Here is a 19704-nt window from a genome sequence, read left to right as displayed (position 1 = left end):
CTTTTCTACAGCACTACACCTTTGCACAAGTCTTACTTCACATACTAGAAATAAACTCATTCAGGTTTACATCCTTTTTCCCTCCAAACTCACCCCCAGCAGCTAGCCTGAGCCTAATACATTACAGTGTGAAGAATAAGGCACTCTCCAGGTTCTGCAACTATTTTAAATAAATATTTCAACTAGAATTCAGTGGAATCAATAAGCATTGAAACAAAATCATAATTATGTATTATAGCAATTCCAGGATAGATTTCAGGTGAGAAAATTTCTCTACAGCATTCCCAATATGCTAAATTTTTACTTGAGCCCATGAGGTAGATAAAGTTATTTAAAACTTTGACATAAATAGCCATATTTGTTTTTTGTTGTTGTTTTAAAACAGGGTCTCACTTTGTCACCCAGGCTGGAGTACAAGGGTGCTATCACAGCTCACTGCAGCCTCGACCTCCTGGCCTCAAGCAATCCTCTCACCTCAGCCTCCCAAGTAGCAGGGACTACAGTTGTGCACCACCATACCTAGCAAATTTATTTTTATTTTTTGTAGAGGTGGAGTCTCACTACGTTTTCCAAGCTGGTCTCAAACTCCTGGGCTCCGGCAATGCTTTTTCCTCGGCCTTCCAACGTACAGGCATGATCCCCTGCACCTGGCCAACTATCTTGTTATTGATTACAAAGACATGACTTGTCTAGAGAAAGTTGTCAAGTTGTATTTGAATTGCAATCATTTTCATCAAAATCAAAGAAAAGATTTCAAATATATCATACCAAAAATGTTGGAAAGACAAAGCATTGTGTTGGGGGTAGGGACAATGAGAATATTAAGGCAAAGAGAAGATACATGTCTTTAACAAGGAAAAAAGTTTGGACTTATTTGATTATAAACTATAGCTCAAAACCTATCAGTTTTCTTTAAAAAAAAATGAAGGAAAAATAATAATGCACCCACACGCATAATTTTCAGGCACAGTAAGACATTCCTCCAGTGATTGGACATCAAAACGATCAATAGGACAATTGATGTTCCTGAAGATTCAGCTACAGATTAAGGATGGTACAAGAGTTGGCAGTTTAATTTGAATCAAAGGTAATATCATCATTCTGAAATATATCACTGAAAACATAAACTTCAAACATGAATCAGACAGCCACAGTCATTTCATAATAATGGAGTATATACTACAATGGCACAGCATTACAAGAAAAACAAATACTTCATTTGTAATGTGAACAGCTGCCCTGTATGGTAAAATATGCTTTATACTTTATGGGATATTTTCTCAGCAAGTTTCAGTATGTGGACTTTGCCCTGGATTCTGCCAAGAGAAGAACCAGAACGTCGATAATCTCTCTTCCGCACTTAAAATGTTCATGCAATTAGGTTACTAACAATGAAGAACATGGGCGAGCCCAAGGGTATCCAGTCTTTCTGTGGTGAGACATTCATTCCAGTCGCCACCTCCACTGGACCACACACACTGTAAAGACTGAGTACAGGAAGGGATTTCTGGCAGCCAGAGAAAGGGGCGGTACCACTGCCACACTCACAACATCACCCCGCAGTATTTCCTCCCCTCCAACCCCCAACCATCCTAGAAGGAAGGAGGAACAGAAAGCAGGTACTCAATAGTAAAAATAATCAACAAGGACCGTTGTACATTTGCACAGTACTTTAGAGTGTGCGGCCCTTCATATGCATTACTTAATCTGATTTACAGTGAACCAAGGCCCATGATCAGCCAAGTTGGTCGGATCAATCATCATCCAGCATAAGATCCATAAAGGCAATGGAAGCTAATACAAATAAAAAAAAAAAAAAAAAATCAGCAAAGGCTGAAGTATTGGGAAGGTAACAACTAAAATACATTTTTGTAAGGAACTCTTTCTCCTACAATTAAAAATTCAAACCCAATAAGGTCATTCAGTTAAAATACCAAGATTCCCGATTCCTGCTACAGGTCTACAATCCCCAACTGCAATTCATAACCCCAAAGCTCTAAAAATCCAAAGGTTTTTCATAACCTGACCTGAAATAAAATAAGATTACAGCTCTTTATCCCACTTTATTAGTTTTCTATTGCTTCAGTAATAAATTACCTCAAACTTAGTGACTTAAAACACGAATGTGTTATCTTACAGTCCTGGAGGTCAGAAGTTCAACAGGGTTCTCACTGGGCTAAAATTCCAGGTGCCAGAAAAACTGCTTTCTGTGCTGGAGTCTCTCAGTGAGAATATGTCTCCTTATCTTTCTCACCTGCTAAAGGCCACCTGCATTTGTTTTACCAGAGCTCCCTTCTTCCATTTTCAAAGTCAGGAAGGTAACATTTCTCTGACCATTTTACCATCATCGTATCCTCTGACCACAGCTGGGAAAGATTCTCTGCTTTCAAGGACCCATGTAATCAGACTGGGTCCACTCAGATAATCCAGGATAATGTCACCATCTTCAAGGCCTTAAACCTAAATCACATCTGCAAACTCCCTTGTACTATGTGTTCTGGTTTGGCTGTGTCCCCACACAAATCTCATCTTGAATTCTAGCTCCCTTAATTCCCTTGTGTCGTGGAAGAGACCTGGTGGGAGGTAACTGAATCCTGGGGGCGGGGCTTTCCCATACTGTTCTCATGGTAATGAATAAGTCTCATGCGATCCAATGGTTTTATAAATGGGAGTTCCCCTGCACATGTTCTCTCTTACTTGCTGCTATGTAAGATGTGTCTTGCTTCCCCTTCACTTTCCACCATTATTGTGAGGACTGCCCAGCCATGTGGAACTGTAAGTCCATTAAATCTCTTTCCTTTATAAATTACCCAGTATTGGGTGTGTCTTTATTAGCAGTGTGAAAACAGATGAATACACCATGAAAAGTGACATATTCACAGGTTCTGGGGATTGAGATGTGGACATGGGGTAGAGGGGCAATATTCCACTGCAGTCACTTATTGTGCATTTTCATGTATTTTCTTAAGGAAACAGTAATATTTTTAATCAAGGAGTGCTTCCTCAGCCCACACTGAGGTTGATATATTAAGTACAGTGTGTATGTGTGTATATGTGTACATATAAATGTATATAGACATAAAAACATAAACATACAGCTTATTGTTTTCCTAAAATATGAGGAAGTCCAAACTGTGAAACATTTCGTACTCCTAGGGTTTCAGGTTGACCTGTACCATGATTTATCCATCCTACCAGACCTGTCTCACCTCTCCAGGTCAACCTCTGTCCATCGTCTTCAAAGGAGCAGTTGCTCTTTTTATATGTCAGATCCAAAAACACTGACTGGACCTTAAATATTAGCAGACAATGTCACTATACATTGAAGAGCATAAAACTAAAGTCTACTCCCTCTTGCCTTCTTTCAACTTCTTAGTTGAAGATGCCTGATAAGTTGAAATTAGAACCCCTCTTGGGGCATGACCATTTCTTTCTCTTTTTGACTTCTTTCCTGAACTGCAGCTAGGTTAGAGGGAATCCATACCGAAAATCTACATATAGAGACACAAGCCAAAAATATGTGCTCCAGATGACCTTTTACCAAAGAGCCCTGTGTCATGGGTAACCGGCATCATCTCAAGCTATTAATAAAGTGGTATTCTGATGATCATTTGGCTGCTATTGCCTGCATGCATCTTCCCTGGGGACTCTGTACAGGGACAGAGGTAATTGGCAGGGTAGGTTCAGGTAATTCTGAGACTTTAACCATACTACTATCAAAACCCCACCTCATTTCTTAATATACAATTAACAAGCACTAATATCAGGAAACTCACTCAAAAGTGCATGAAATGCTTCTTCCATGCTGACAAAAAAAAAAAAAAATCTGAGGTATGATACAGACATTTACCCTATGGGAATATCCCAAATGAACATTTTTAGTTAGCTGGCAAAAAGGGGAAAAGCTATAGGTACTGACATAATTTCTCATGCAACTTCCTGTGACATTATTCAGAGTTTATCTGCTATACGCAGAAAAGTCTTTGTGGTTATTGAGGCCATAAATAGGAGACCTTCAAAAGAGCATCAGCATTCATTAACAGTGTAGAACTCAGGATAATGCTCAATTATGGTTACATGATCCAACCCAATCTTGTGTTGAGCACAGCCTGGCTATAATAAATTGTAAAGTCTAGCTATAAATAACAAACACTCTGAAAAATAAGTTTTAAATTTTGTAATTAAATATTAAGTATATTCCAACTTTCTGAAGGGCGAACTTGTTTTATTCATTCTTATATACCTATTACCTTCATTATAGTATATATGATCATTACTATATATCTACAAACTTCATTTTTGCTTAAACATCATGTTTACTTCATGGAGTAAATGAATGCAATCTCCCCTATGCGATGCACATAAAACAAGCACACAAGATGGATCCATTATCTAACTAACAAACAAAAGCATGCTTATCAAAAGACACCTAAGAAAACACTCCCAGGCTCTATGTACATCTGCCATTATCCTTTTCCCCAACAACTAGAAGTGGTTTAATTTCTACATATTTCATGAGGACCAGAAAAATCAGATCTATGTTGTTTATTCTCAATTCTAAAGGCAGTTCTTATTGCACACCGTGTGCTCAAACATAAAAATACCAGGAAGAACTGTGACTTCATTAGCTTTATCCTGAGGCTTGTGATGCAATTAATTTGTGATGTCCTGAAAACAAATTCCTAAATGACTACTTATTGGTTTTCCTGAGTCCTTTTACATCATGCTTGTTCAAAGGGTACATAAATGTGTATGCCAAGGACCAAAAACATAAAACAAAAAAATCTATTTCAATTCCCAGACAGCGTGAGATTGGCAGAGATCAGTGAACACCATCACTGTTTTATACCAAGATAACCTTGGAACTGAAAAACTTCTTGGAGGCAAGGTTTCAATTGGTTACCCTACCTAACAAATTAAACAGCAAATGTACAAAAACTTTATGCTCTAAATCAAAAGACACATGGTGGCACATTTATGAAAATGACCTAGTAATCTCACCAATCTAAAGGCTAAAAAACTTTAATTCTATTATCAAAGGTTCCTGTGCTTATATATATTAAAGATTCAGCCACCATTTAAATTTTTATGGGATGGATAATTTGTTTATGTAAAATTAAAAAGATCCATGAAGTAAAAAGTGAGGCCATTGTCTTTTTTCGGTTCTCCAGTCCACATCATTTTACTTGCAAAGATGTACCGGAACTTTGTACGTATACAGAATCTGTCTCAGCCCACAGTAATATCCAATTTTTAGGTTTATTAGCCTGGTAATAGAACAACGAGAGAAACAGGTTGATAAATACCATCCAGAACCAGGCTTAAGAAGGAAAACCTAGCAATACACACAAAAGAACAAAGTACAAATTGAAGAATGGATATAATATTATATCTCACCAGAGCCTTATTTGGGTCATATAATATTTGGGGCACTTTCATCTTACATAGTTCACTAGAAAACAGAAGAAAAGCTTCTACGACAATAAAAGCCCATGCTGTAAAGGCCTTTTTGTGTGTATGTTGGGGACAGGGGTAATTTTGGGGATAACCTGAAGGTAAACTATAATACCATCTCAAAAGTTTACCCAGGTTTCTGCTAAAATATGCCCCAGTCCTCAACCCTCCAGGACTGCTTTCTCTCAAAGTTCCAAAAGAGTTGAATTTTTTAACAGATATATTGCCAAACGGAAGAATCAAGATTGAGATCTAGGTTAGCAACTAATGAAAGAACAGATACTGTATCCTCTGCACTCATTATAGGTAATGTCTACAGAGAATTCATTCCCAGGAGTTAAAAATATAAAACAAGGTAGAATGTTAGCTATTCACTGTGGCAAATACAGATTTAAATAGCATTCTGCCAACTAGAACTCAATTAACTGGCACTTCTACATATCTATAAAACTGTGATAACTAATACAAAAACCTTAAACTGCCTCAGGGTTGTAATTATAAATACTAGCTATCTATTGCTGCTGCATAACAAATTACTCCAAAATTTAGCAGTTTCCCACAACAAACATTTAATAATTCATACAGCTTCTGTGGGTAAGGATTTCAGAAATGGCCAGTTGGTTCTGGCTCAGGGGCTCTCAAGAGGATGTAAAGTGTTACACAAGACTGCGGTCATCTGAAGAGTTCCAGGGCTGGAGGACCCTCTACCAAGGTGGCTCCTTCATACAACTGGTAAATTGGAGCTGTTAGCAGAGGGCCTCACTTTCTTGCCACATGAATCTCCATGGACTGCTTGAGTGTTCCCAAGAAATGGCAGTTGGCTCTCTCCAGAGTGTGTGATCCAACAGAGAAAGGTAGAAATGGCAATATCTTTTATGACAGCCTTAGAAGTCATACTTCCTCAGAAGTCACACACTATCACTTCCGTCATCTTCTATTGATCACACAGAATATATCATGTGGGAGGGGACTTCACAGAGCATGAATAGCAATAGGCAAAGATCACTGGGGACCATCTCCGAGGCTGGCTGTTACAATCTTGAGATAGCTTCCTACTGAAAGATTAATGCTCAACATACTTTTAGAACTATGTATTGTCCAATTTCCTGAAAAGTATTCTTACATATGATAATATGGTATTAATCATGACATCTTATAATCTCTTTCAAGGAGATGCTTAAATGTTGAATCAAATTAATCTTGTGTTTTCTAACCCTTCTTATATTTTCTCAGTTCTAACATATTTTTCACTCATCATTTTGTGTATATTAGTTTACTGACTGGTCATTAAATGTTTGGTGTTAATATCTATATCATTTTAGTATCAATATTATCAATAGTAAATCAATATTATCTAAAAACCAGATATTCTAGATCCTCAAAATCAGAGTGAATTAAAATTTCTATAGTCAGAGAATCACAGGAAAGGATCTGAAGAGGTTACCTAATTTGTTGAAACTGAATGATGGATCCATTGAAATTCATCATGTCATCATTTCTACTTTCATGTCCATTTAAAACTTTCCATAATACAAATTTTTAATAGGTATAATAAGTCAATATTTCATTTTTTCAGATAAGGCCATCTCAATATGAAAGAAAATTACTTACACAAAGAAGTCTAGAATATTGGAGGACACAAAGAAAAATAAATTAAGAATGAAATATTATATCTTTTACCAAATGACATCTTCTCATAAATAAGACTTCAAATAACTTCACAAAAAGTTACTCTACAACCTTCTTTAGCAAACCTGTAGTTTTAGGATTACATTCGGGTTTTAGTAGGCAGTCACAGCTTGTAAGTGAACAGCTCTGTAATACTAAAGCCAGAAATTTATGTTTCTCACATTTTTGTTGTTTTTATAACATATTATACTTTAGCTAATCCTGATTTCAACTATTGGGAAAAATTCATGGATAACTTTCATTCTATATATGTAAAAAATAGGTTGAGATAAGCTTTTCTAGAAACTCAAAAATGGAGTCTCCTCTTACCTTTTACCTGGCTCCCTGAAAAAAAAAAAAAAAGGAGTTTTCTTTTTTTTAATTATTTTATATCCATAGGTTACTGGGGAACGGGTGGTGTTTGGTTACATGATTAAGTTCTTTGGTGGTGATCTGTGAGATTTTGTTGCCCCATCATCCAAGCAGTCTACGTTGCACTCTATTTGTAGTCTTTTATCCCTCACCCCCCTCCCACCCTTTCCCCGAGTCCCCAAAGTCTGTTGTGTCATTCTTATGTCTTTGTATCCTCATAGCTTAGCTCCCACTTATAAGTAAGAACATACGATGTTTGGTTTTCCATTCCTGAGCTACTTCACTTAGAATAATAGCCTCCAATCTCATCCAGGTCACTGCTAATGCCATGAGTTCAAAAAGAGAGTATTCTTATCTCTTAGGCACCTGGTCATTGTTCTCAAGTTGAGACTATAAGGAAAAACTAAGGTGGAGAGGGGGAGATGGGAAAAGGAGGAGACGAGATCACAGTTCCTATATAAATAAGCACAGTATTACAGTTTATGTTCAGACTTTAAAAGAAAAATTAATCTAAACAGAAAATAACTGTGGCCTTCCTGTGCATTTCAACATCAGCAGTATGAATATCAATAATGATAGCAATTGATACATGATGAATATATGATACATGCTGATTGCTCTCTTAAATACTGTATTAATATATTCTCTCATCTAATCATCACAAAAATTCTTCTCTACAACTATTTTACAGATAGGGATACTGAGACTCAAGAAGTTTACCCAAGATCACCTATACAGTAAGTGGAAGAGTAGGAATTCAAACTCAGAAAGACTCCTCCAGAAGCTACATCTTTAACTGCTGGGCAATACTGCCTTAAAGTGGACCGAGGTGTTTTGGATCTATCAGGATATTTGATACATCTTAATAAGGTAGCATAAGATGGTGTTCAATAATAGATGCTTCTTTTGATTTGAGGAATAAATTTCCAAGAAATATGGTTTTATGGTCATATTGGCAGTATTAGCATATAAAAGGTACCACTGAATCTTCAATGCTATGTCTACAAACCTACCAAAAACCACCAAGGAAGGATGGGGACTTAGATCTTTCCCAATAGAGAAAAATGAAAGCTGGCTATAAGACCCAAAATTCTATTAATATAAAGAAATAGATCAAATATAAATATATACAAATCAAGATGAAAGAAATAATACTTAAGGTTTGAAACAAACCTTCCTGGCTATATCTGAACTGTCATAAATCACTTCTTGTCAAAACACTTACTTTCTGTTCTCAAGAAAGTTTTTGCTCTATGTCACCAGCAATGCTTCCAGATCTTGAAGTCTCTAGGTCCTGATTATCTGAAGTAGTTAAAATATGCACAATTGTTACAAAAATGTTGCATAGATTAGCAAAAAGTGTCATCCTACAAGCATTGTACAATCTAATGATGTGAACAAGCAGTTTTTAAAGTCTTTGCAGGGACCAGGCTTATTTCTTGTGAACATTGTGAGATCATTCTAAAATAAGAGAATAGTAAATATATATAATTTTAAAAATCTGGAGTTTAACAAGGCCATTGGGTTACATAACCAACTTTAATGATGCATTAAATTCAGAATCTGTGCTATTGCAATGTTCAACCTGAGACTTCATCTGGGACACCGAAGGATGATGACCTATGGAAACATCAGCACCAGAGCCTCATATCAGATATTAATAGTTGACAGTCAGACTTGGGAGAAAAAATGAAGTCTGTGCAGAAAGATAGCTCTGGGGATTTTTCCCATCCTGAGGTCCATTTAACCCTTCAGAAACTTACTTTTGCTTACAAAATGGGAGAAGGGAAAGAAATCTTATATGGTTAAAGTGGGGGAAATGTATTCCTACTTGCAGTCACCTAAGTAAAAGGGTAATGCCTGCTGGATTTATTATGCATATTATGTGATTCATCCTTAAGCATCTACTGTCTTTATCCATAGAACATAGAGAGCAATATATTAGCCTTCTGAATGGAAGAAAAAAATACATCACTATTCATTCATCAATGGTCCAAGGAAATATCTCCGGTCTCTGTTGAGAAGTCTTTTCTGTTTCCTCCAAGTGTGTCATTTAGTATCCATTACTGCTACATATGTGCACCTCTGTGTCTGTGGTTATGTCATGTGTGTTTGGGAATTCATAACAGGAAAGATTATGCTCATTTTTCTTCTTGAGAAAACAAAGCTAGGTGACATCTGTGAATAAACAGGCCATCACTAGAATAACTGAGACAGTAAGAAGTAGGAACCTAACCCTGGCCTCCTGCCTTCTACTTCCATCCACAGCTTCCTGAATCTCAACGTTCCTCATGTTGGCACCACCTCATATGTCTGATTCTCATCCTAAAGATTCCTGCTACACACAAAGTCACATGTGCACACCTCTCTATAAGTTGTTTTCTATTAAAAAGATAGCATTAAACCTCTGTTTCCTGAGAATTTTATAACACCCCCCAAGTACAGCAGGTCGTGAAACAACGTCATTTTTCATTCAACGCCATTTCATTATAACGTTGCCCAAATGTTGATTCCTGGCTGGGTCCCCTGTCTGGGTGGAGTTTGCACTTTCTCCCCATGTCTGTGTGGATTTTCTCCAGGTACCCTTGCTTCCTGCCACATCTCAGAGATGTGCATGGTAGGTGAATTGGCACATGTAAATGGTGCCAGCCTGCATGTGGGCATGTGTGAATGTGCCCTGCAATAGGATGGTGTCCTGTCTAGGGCTGGTTCCTGCCTTGTGCCCTGAGCTACTGGGATAGGCTCCAGCCACTTACGACCCTAAACTGAAATAACTGGGTAAATATTGATCTGGTTTATAGTAATCTTTCTTACATGTATATGTAGCCTACATTTATTTGAATGCTTAATATTAAAGTGTTTTGAGAAGTTTGGAGATGTTTTTGTGACCAGAAATATACCATGGGAACTTAAATCTTGCTTCTACCAATTAGCCTGTGATAAAAGTGTTTCATTATACTTCATTTTGCTTAAAGTTGCAGTTTCCAAGAACCTATCAAGTAAGTTAAGTGAGGACTTACTGTAAATGAGCAAAAGGACAGACACTGCAAAACAAGGCTTGGGCGATGCAGTTCTGATTAAAGTCAAAAAGTTAACATTCATCTATACTGAAAAGCCAGTACACTAACTCTTTTCATATCGAGTCCCCGAGTGCTAACAAAGTGTGGGTCCATGTCCATACTTCAACTTGCACCCAGAACAACCACTTCCTGTTGCCATGAGTTACAAGTTGAGTCACTTGGAGTCCTCCAGACAACTTGAGAGAGACAGCAATTTCAGGATTAAGAAAACATATTCTTGGTAATTAGCAGTGGTCAGCAATTCAGTCCATTAAAATATTAGATCAGAAATATTTGCTAATCCCTCTGTATAAAAATATGACTTCGTAAATAAACTTCCTATTATAAAAAAATAGCTCATCATTGCCAACCTTTCGTTAAATGATCCATGCACAGAAGAAATCACAAGGGAAAAAATGGTTTCAGGATCAATGTACTATAAGTAAGAGAAATTTATGGCTTGTCACTAATATACCTTTTAACTTTAAATCACATGATACTTAATTACAGCAGACTTCGTTAAATCCTTCACACACACACACAGTCACACCAAAATATAAGTGACCAAAAGGGCATGACATCTCAAACCAAGAACAAGAGAAAATGAATATTTTATTGCACCTACAATTAATTGTGCCTTCGAATTCCAGCCAACCTGCCAAAAGTATCTTGTAAATGTGTCAGGAAAACCCACCCACCCAGGGAACACCAAAATTGGAAGTCAGATAAAAACAATAATGCAGGACCGTTACTACTATCACTGTTCACTAGAAAAAAAAAAAAAATTAGAAGAAAAACATGCTCTTTGGATTTTAGTGGCAAGGGAATTTTAAGTCTTTTGTAAATATTCACCTGAACTGGATAAATATGATCTTGAGTACGAACAGCATTAGGTGCAGAATTCAGAAAATAATGCATTTTCAGTGTACAGCCTTTAAATTGGCTAAAAACAAAGACAACAACTCTGTGGAGTGGCATGCCAATAATTACTTCTCTTGGTTTACATATATATTTTCTATTATATCAGTAGTTTCCCTTCTGCCTGATCTATTCTCTGCCCTAAGATCTTTTATCCTATATTAATAGTTGAATTTAAAAGACAAACGTGCAGACAAAGGAAAAGCGGCAAATAGATCTCTCTCAAACTGAGACTTTCTTTCTATATGAACTATATGCACCTCTAAAACAGAGTGGAGGAACATCATTGATTAGAATCATTTTTTCACGTGGAATATTTTGACCTCAGGAAAACTTAAGCAAAACAATTACATTTTTTAAAATCAAATAACCAGAAATAAAATGTTTGTGGACAAATAAAAAGTCACCCTGTTTTTTGCCTTTGTTTTCACATGATACAGACATCTTACGTTTCAAAGAAAAAAAGATATAACCATAGTAAGGAAGTGTCTCAACATAAACAAGGCAGAATAGGTTCTAACCTAGAGTGGATCGTTTGTAAGAAGTACTAATTTATACCTACCTAGTTGTACCCATGCTAAGAACCAAAAACAAACTAAAAGCCTGGTTTCACTGCATTTTCATGTTTTCAGTACTAAAGTCTGAATCTCGATATTTCACAAAAGAGTTGCTATGCCTTTATTCTTTGGCAAGGTCTCCCCGGCTCTCCAGTTTTCTTAGCACGGTGTACCAGAGGTTGCCACTCCAGCCAGCTTGGACGTTGGAAGCTAGCATCTGAATCTTAATTATGACCCACTTGTTCCACTGATTGGGTAGTGCAAACGTGAGTGACGTTCAAAGAGGAGAAAATTAAGATAATAGAAGTTGCCTGTTCCTTAAAAACTGGAGGACAAGAACCTGTCTCCCAACTTTCCTAAAATTAAATGTCAAAGAGGGGGAAGAGTATATCAGTAATTTAAGAGGGAAGTTTATTTAGAATAAGGCTAGTTTTTTTTTTTCAAAGCTACATTTATTTATACCCGTGGCTTATGTGGGTTTAAAACACATGCAGCCCTTACAATACATGTCATACTTGGAGCACGGAAGCTAGCTGCAGAACTGATTCTGACATACAGGCGCCTAGCTTAGAATGCATTTCTGTATAATTCAGGGAGATCAATACACTCGGGAAACAAATATGTTGATGGATGAGGATGGTCTGAAAACGACCAGGTTGAGGTGGCCACGCTGCAGGTTTCACAGCTATTCCATGTTGGTAGAACGAAAGGGTTGCAAACGATCCCCCTTTCTTTAAAGAGGAAAGGAAAAAAAGGAAATGAGGGGAGGAAAAAAAAGAGGAAATGGAAGGAAGAGAATGAAGCGAGTGGTGAGTAAAGGAAGAAAGAAATGAGGACGGGGAAAGAGAAAGAGAGAATCCCGAAGAGGGGCGGGGGAGTGGGAAGGAGAGCTATGATGTATGGACGCTCACCAGCCACCAGCCGAGCGCTCCATCACCTCCAAGCCTGCATCCCTCCCTCACTCGTCTGGAGACCTCGGGTTCCGCCGCCCCGGCGCTGACAGCCCTCCCCGTGACCCCAGCGCAGGCCACGCCGAGATGCCCAAAGTGGCCCACCGCAGTCAGCCCATCCGAACCCGCCACTCCCAGGACCGCGCTGGCCACCCCCACCCCCGACGTTCCCCCGCACCCCCATCAGTAGTGTCAGGGGAAAAGCCAAGAGCGCAGCGAAGAGAAAAAAAAAATAAAGAATGGGAGGGGGCGGGGGAGACGACCAAAAACAATTTTTTCAAATAATCTGATCATGGGTCCTGGAGAAGCAGCAGGGAGGAGACCCGTGACAGGCACCTGGAAACGAACACGCTGTTGCAAATACCCCGGGCTCCGTTGGGTTGGGCGATTTTCCACAAAAGGAACTTTGCAAGGAGCGCAGCGGTTTGCAATAGAAGAGGAGGAGATCGCAGCGTTACCTGGCCGAGGTCTTGCCGGCGGGCCGCGGAAATCCTCAGGTTTGCGATATTGAGCCACTTGATCAGGTTACTATGGAAATCGTCTTAAGGAGATGGAGAAAAAAAAGAAAAACCAACCGAGGCACATCCTTGTCACACAGAAAGAAACTGCTCGGGCCGCTGAGAGCGGGCGCGGGACCGGGCGCGGCGCCTCTCCCGGCCCGGCTAGCTCTTTCTTCCCTCCTCGGCCGGGCCGCGCCTCCCCGCCCCGCGCCGCCGCCACCAAGCAGCCCGCGGGCAGAGCCGAGCTCTCCGCGGCGCGCAGCCGGGAGCGAAAGCGCGAGCTCGCTCGCAGCCTCCAGCCGGCCTGGGCGGCGAGTGGCGCTGTTTCCCAGTCGCGCAGCTGGAATTTAAAGAGACAGGCGCGTCGCGGGGTCTGGGCCCTTGCCCAGGAGAGGAGCCCACAGGAGGCCCACCGTCTCGGAACCGCGCGGGATGGGCGGAGCGGGCCCTGCGAGAAAAGTTTCCTGCGGGGACGGCGGGAGGAGCGCCTGAGGACCAGGCTCAGCTTCCTCTCCCGAATGCAGAACACAGTCTGCAAGGAGAGAGTAAGAGGGATTTTTTTTCCTCCCTTGGAGACTAAGGGGGAAGCGATTTGTATGCTCAACAAGTCTTGCACCTATTTTCAGCTGCTCTAGTTTCCGTCCTTGTGCACCGACTTCTTTTCATTGAAAGCACATCTACAAATGGGGGATGGACTGGGGGTGGGGGTCACTCTTCATTTTATGTCTCACTAAGCAGAGAGGCATGGGTTTAGAGGAAGGTAGTGATGGGAAGATATAGCTGTCAAATATCTGGGATTTTTTTTTTCTCTTCCTCTCTCAGCCAGAGAAGCGCCTCCTTTTCTCTACCCCCACTCCGAATGCTGGAGGATAGACTTGAAGGTCTATTCTAACCTTTACTCAAGGGTTATCCACAGGCTCACCTGCCCGCCTACCGGCACCTTTTCTCTACAGCTAGGAAGGCAGGTCTACTTCTGTTGCTGAGAAGAAGCAAGATCTAGCAGAAAGAAGAGTCTAGCCTGGCTCTTTTCTATTCCTAGCCGAAAAACAGCTTTCAGTGGGCAGGTCTCTCACTGTTTCACTGTTACAAATAAGGCTCAGGTCTCAACTGCTGACACGCAACCCAAACAGGATGTGCTGACCAATTCACATGGTTTGAGACCACCACATATTTGGAGAACCTGAGAAATTATGATGCAATCCATTTATTTTTCTGTCCTAACCATCACCTTTCATGCATCATATTACTAAACAGTCTCTGAGGTACTAGTTCAACTCGAATCCCTCCCCCTGGAGGAGAGGCAGTAAGGGGACTCTCCTTATGGTCTTGTCTAGATCAACCAAACTGATTCCAGAGTTACTCTGGCATATCATAGTAGAGGCTCCATAGATATGGATGGCATTATCAGAAAAAAAGTGAATCTAGATTACCAACACCTTGTGGGCAGGATTCATAGAGTATTCTGTGTTCTATCTTAGACTACACATTTTTATGAGCCCTACACATAGGAAGGATGCGACATTCTAACTCAGATGTCTTAAGCTTCTTTCCTGTATCTCTCTACCAACTTAACCTCCAGTCCTCTCATCTCCACCACGCTTCCTTCACATTGCTCTTCCACCTTGCTTGCAGAGTAAGCCTTCCAAATAAATATTATGAGTCTTATCTAAAATCTTTCTATACATCCCCATTTCCTTCAGGAAAATGACCACATTTCTTGTTATGGCATAGAACAGTTTCTTAGCCCCTTTGTGCTGCCATTACACAATACCTGAGACTGGTTAACTTATAAACAACAAGAACTTATTTCTCACAATTCTAGAGGCTGAGAAGTCCAAGACTAAGATGCTGGCGGGTTCTGTTTCCGGTGAGAACCCAGTCCCTGTTTCCAACACTGTGTCCTCACATGGACAAAGGGCGAAAGGATCAAATGCTGTGTGAAGCCTCTTTGGTAAGGCTGTTAATCCCGTTTATAAGAAAGGAGACTTCATGATCTGATCGGCTCCCAAGGGTTCCTCCTCTTAATACTATTGTATTGGAGATTGTTTCTACATGAATTTTGGAAGGACACAAATATTCAAACCATAGCAAAGAGTGTTTCTCAAACTTTAGCATGCATTGCAATCACCCGTATGACTTCGTTAAAAATTTGTAGGCCTCATGCCCAACTTTTCTTATTCAGGTGGTCTAGTCCAGGGTGATACATAAGAATTTGTGTTTCTAACAAGATTCAAAGTGATATCATGCTACTGCGCAGGCAATCACACCGTGAGAAACACTGGCATAGATCTTTTGTGATCTAGCCCCTACCTACTCCTGCTTCATCCCTCACACCTGCCCCATAGTTCCCAAGCAGGTCAAACTTAATAACCTATTCCATGCTTTCTCATACAGCACCAGCTCACCTCCACCTGTACATATGCTGTTCTCACCCCATCTGTACATACACTATTCTCCACCAGGAATTCTCTCACACTCCCAACCCAACTCTTCTCCACATCCTGCACCACCACATCTGGGTAACACTTGCTCAATCCCTGAAACTAAACTCCTTTGGAATGCCTCCCCAAACACTCCCAGGTCCTACAACAAAGTTTAGATGCCACTTCTCTGTGCTGCCTACCCACTATTCACACATTAGGTATAATAATTGTACATTTATTTGTCTACTTCCTCACTAGACTGTATGTACTAGGGAAAAGGATGGCAACTTATTTATCCCTGTATTCCCAAGGGTCTAGCACGTTGGCTGAGACTTTGTAGCAGCTCAATAAATGTTGAGGTAGGTAGGGGAGAGAAAGAGAATGAGAGAGGGAAAAGAGAAACAACGTTTTTGGTTGGTGATGATTGTGATGATGATCAAAGACAAAGTTCATGATAGTGTTAGAAAGGACAGAGATAGAAAGGAGAATTAATATTTTTGAAACTCCTTGTACTGTTTGTATCAGGTACTGGGTTAAATGCTTTGCATGTTACCTCGTCTATTCCTCAAAACACCCTTGTAAGACAACTATTATATTACATATGAGAAATCTAAGGCTTGGAAAAGTGAAGTAGCTTGCTCAACATCACAGAGCTGTTTGGTGGCTGTTGCAGAACGGAAGGAGGGATGATTTGTTTGTTTTACTATAAGCAGCACAAAGGCAGTTTTGCACAGGTATAAATAAGTTTCATATGTACTGTAAATATTCATGAGTATTTTGTTATTTGGTTAATATTACATGAGCTCTCACCACCCCTCTCCCAGAAGGGGTCTGTCTCGCAGCCTCGGGTAGGAACCTCTAAAGCTTTACTGTGGCTTCCCTGACTCAGTAGTCCACTGAAGTGTAGTCTCCTCGGCTGATGTGAGGGGATCCTCTGACCTCTGTCATTTCTGTGCAGTCTTGCTCTACCCGTGTACCATATCCTTAGTGCTGTGTAAATTTGTAAAAAAAAAAAAAAAAAAAAAAAAGGTCAACCAAAGCAGACAAGTGTAGTAATCCATTATGGTGATGGGGCCAGAGTCCTTTGCTTGTCTGTATTTCTGCTCTAGTACATCTTACTATAACAGAGATAACCATTAACTGGCAAGAAAATGTGTGACTAAATTAAACTATGATTGATGAAATCATTTAGATGTCTTTCCAAACAAAAAATATTGTGAAAAAAAAAAATGACTGTGTTGGAAAGCAAATGGATTTTGTGGTCATTTAGGATAAGACTTTAATTCAAAACTTAGCTAATTTGCTATAAATATACCAACTTTTATAGCTAATGAAATCAGCTCAAAATAAACTTAGAACCTATATAATGTCTATAGATTAAATCAATATAGGAATGTTTGTTTTCTTTGAATGTTGTGTCCTTTACATAGGATTACACTAAAACATGAAATTCTTATAGCTGGAAGGTATATTTAGGGCAAGGGTTCTTAACTTTAGCTGCATATTACAATCACCCGGGGAGTTCTCAAAAATCTCAATGTCCAAGTCGCACCTCAAACCAACTATATCAGAATCTCTAGGATTTGAGATCTAGGCAACAAAGTTTTTAAAACCTTCCTGGTTGTTCTAATGAGAAACCAGGATTGAGGACCACGTCTTTTGAGATGAACATCAGTGGAATTCAGACCTGGTTGCTGATTAGAATCATCTGAACAAATTTTAAAGGTTCTTGTGCCTACACCCACCTACAGGGAATCTGATTTATTTGGTCTGGGGTAGGGCCAAGTCCTCACTACATTTAAAATCAACCCCAGGTGATTCTAATTTGAGGTAAGGTTGAAAAATCACTGTTATCGAACAATGGTCCTCAAAGTGGAGGCCCCAGAACTGTAACATTAAGATAACCCGTTAGAAATGGGAACCCGTTAGAAATGCACTCCAGAGGCCCTGCAGTGGCTCAGGCCTGTAATCCCAGCACTGCAAGAGGCCAAGGCGGGCAGATCTCTTGAGCCCAGGAGCTGGACACCAGCCTGGGTAACACGACGAAACCCTGTCTCTACTAAAAATACAAAAAATTCGCTAGGCGTGGTGGCACACACCTTAGTCCCAACTACTTGGGAGGGAGGATTGCTTGAGTCCAGGAGGTGGAGGTTACAGTGAGCTGAGATCACGCCTGGACAATAGCTTGAGATTCTGTCTCAAAAATAAAAGAAAGAAATGCACTGCAGATCTACTGAATGAGAAACACTGTGGGTAGCGTCCAGCAATCTACAGTTCAGCAAAAGTCTTCTTGATGATTCTGATGCATGGGAAACTTTAGGAGTCACTGCCTTGCCACGTGGTATTAGTGATATTATTCTCCTTTACAATTGAGAACCACACATTATCTTCAGCAAACATCTGTCAGGCTCCTACTATGGAAGTTTTAACAATTATTTCTAACAAGTTTCCAGATGGTGCTGCTGCAGGCCCAGAGATCCCAGTTTGAGGACCACTGTCCTGTTATGTGCCAGGCCCCTGCAATGAAATATTAAGAATCTTGAGAGTTACTTTGTTTTCAAAAGGAACCTATTCCAACATACCAATGTGGTGTGGCTCCATCAAGAAAACAACTTAAAAAATTCTTGAATGTTTAGAAAATCCTTTTCCCTAAAAAAATTATGGAAAAATCGCTTGTAGTTTTAATTTTTTTAAGTTTTATTTATTTGTTTATTTATTTTAGCTATTCCTACTTACTTGATCAGAAAAAAAGAAAAGTACCATTCAGAACTAAAAGCTAAGGGCACCTTGGTTATGAATATGGTTGTGAAGAGTTGCTTTACTACATTAGATTGCAGGAAAATCTCAGGGTGGGAGAGAAAGATGTTTGCCTTTTTTCTCAAACCAACCCACCAGATCCACGGCCTAAGAAAAGATTAATGAAAACTTTGGTTTTCCTGGCTACACAAATGAGCCCAATTTGCCTTCCAAAGAGGCCGTTCTTCTTCCTGTGCTGCTTTAAGAAGAAAGAAGAGCCTGGTTATTCTTAAAAAGCCGAATGCTCTTCTTGATGACTTGGTGTGAATGTAACTATGAACGTCCTGCCCATCCTAACCTAGACATTAGCAGGACCCCTAATTTCCACAGCCTCAGCTTCGTTCCATAGGCATAGAAGCCTAGATGACTGAAAGACAGCATCGTGTCACTAATCTTTGCCTCTAGTCAAGCAGCCAAAGAAAACCCCAACCAGAGCACTCAGAAGAAGACACCCTAGACCATGAAATCTCCTTTCATCCTTTCAGCTGCTTGAATTGATTTCAGGCTACTAACTTGGACCCTTGAGGGAGGATCTTTCAGGGATAAGCTCTTTTTATAGTATGAGACCCTGCCTATACTTGGCAATTGCTTTTGAAAAGTTCTGCAATAGACTACTAAATTGCATTTTATTTTCCCTGAGACTTCCTTGGGATCAATGGAATTTCTCTACTTAATAGAAGAGGGCTTCAGGGAGAAGATCCTTAAAGAGTTCAGAGCTGCCAGCCAAAGCATCAGGTGCTAAGTTACTGACAAGAGAAAAGGCTTTCTAAGAGTAAATTATCAGTATTTGTATTGCCTGTGCTTTTTCAGATGACCGCAATGTTAATAACTACATCAGCTACTGAACTACTAACTCTAGAAAGATCTTAAAGTTTGAAATCTCCTACCAAGGCTGGAGGAAATAATAGTCATCACCAAACTACAAAATGTCACCTAGATTGCTTTTTTTCAGGCATGTATACTTAAAAATGCCAAGCAACTCCCAGAAATGTAATTAAGTTGTTTAG

The 19704-nt window shown here is 39.7% G+C and overlaps 1 protein-coding gene across 1 annotated transcript in view; it reads right to left on the bottom strand.

Annotated features, from left to right (window-relative positions):
- NAV3 (neuron navigator 3) overlaps positions 1-13779 on the bottom strand; it is a 905452-nt gene extending 891673 nt beyond the window's left edge. The window contains exon 1 of the mRNA XM_008004102.3: positions 13437-13779. The gene's annotated coding sequence lies outside the window, so the exon portion shown is untranslated. The remainder of the gene's footprint in view (positions 1-13436) is intronic.
- Positions 13780-19704: the final 5925 nt, after the last annotated feature.

The sequence above is a fragment of the Chlorocebus sabaeus genome, chromosome 11 (genome assembly GCF_047675955.1).
Source record: "Chlorocebus sabaeus isolate Y175 chromosome 11, mChlSab1.0.hap1, whole genome shotgun sequence".
Taxonomy (NCBI): Eukaryota; Metazoa; Chordata; class Mammalia; order Primates; family Cercopithecidae; genus Chlorocebus; species Chlorocebus sabaeus.
Note: the sequence above shows the minus strand (reverse complement) of the source record. Positions and strands in the feature narration are given on the sequence as shown.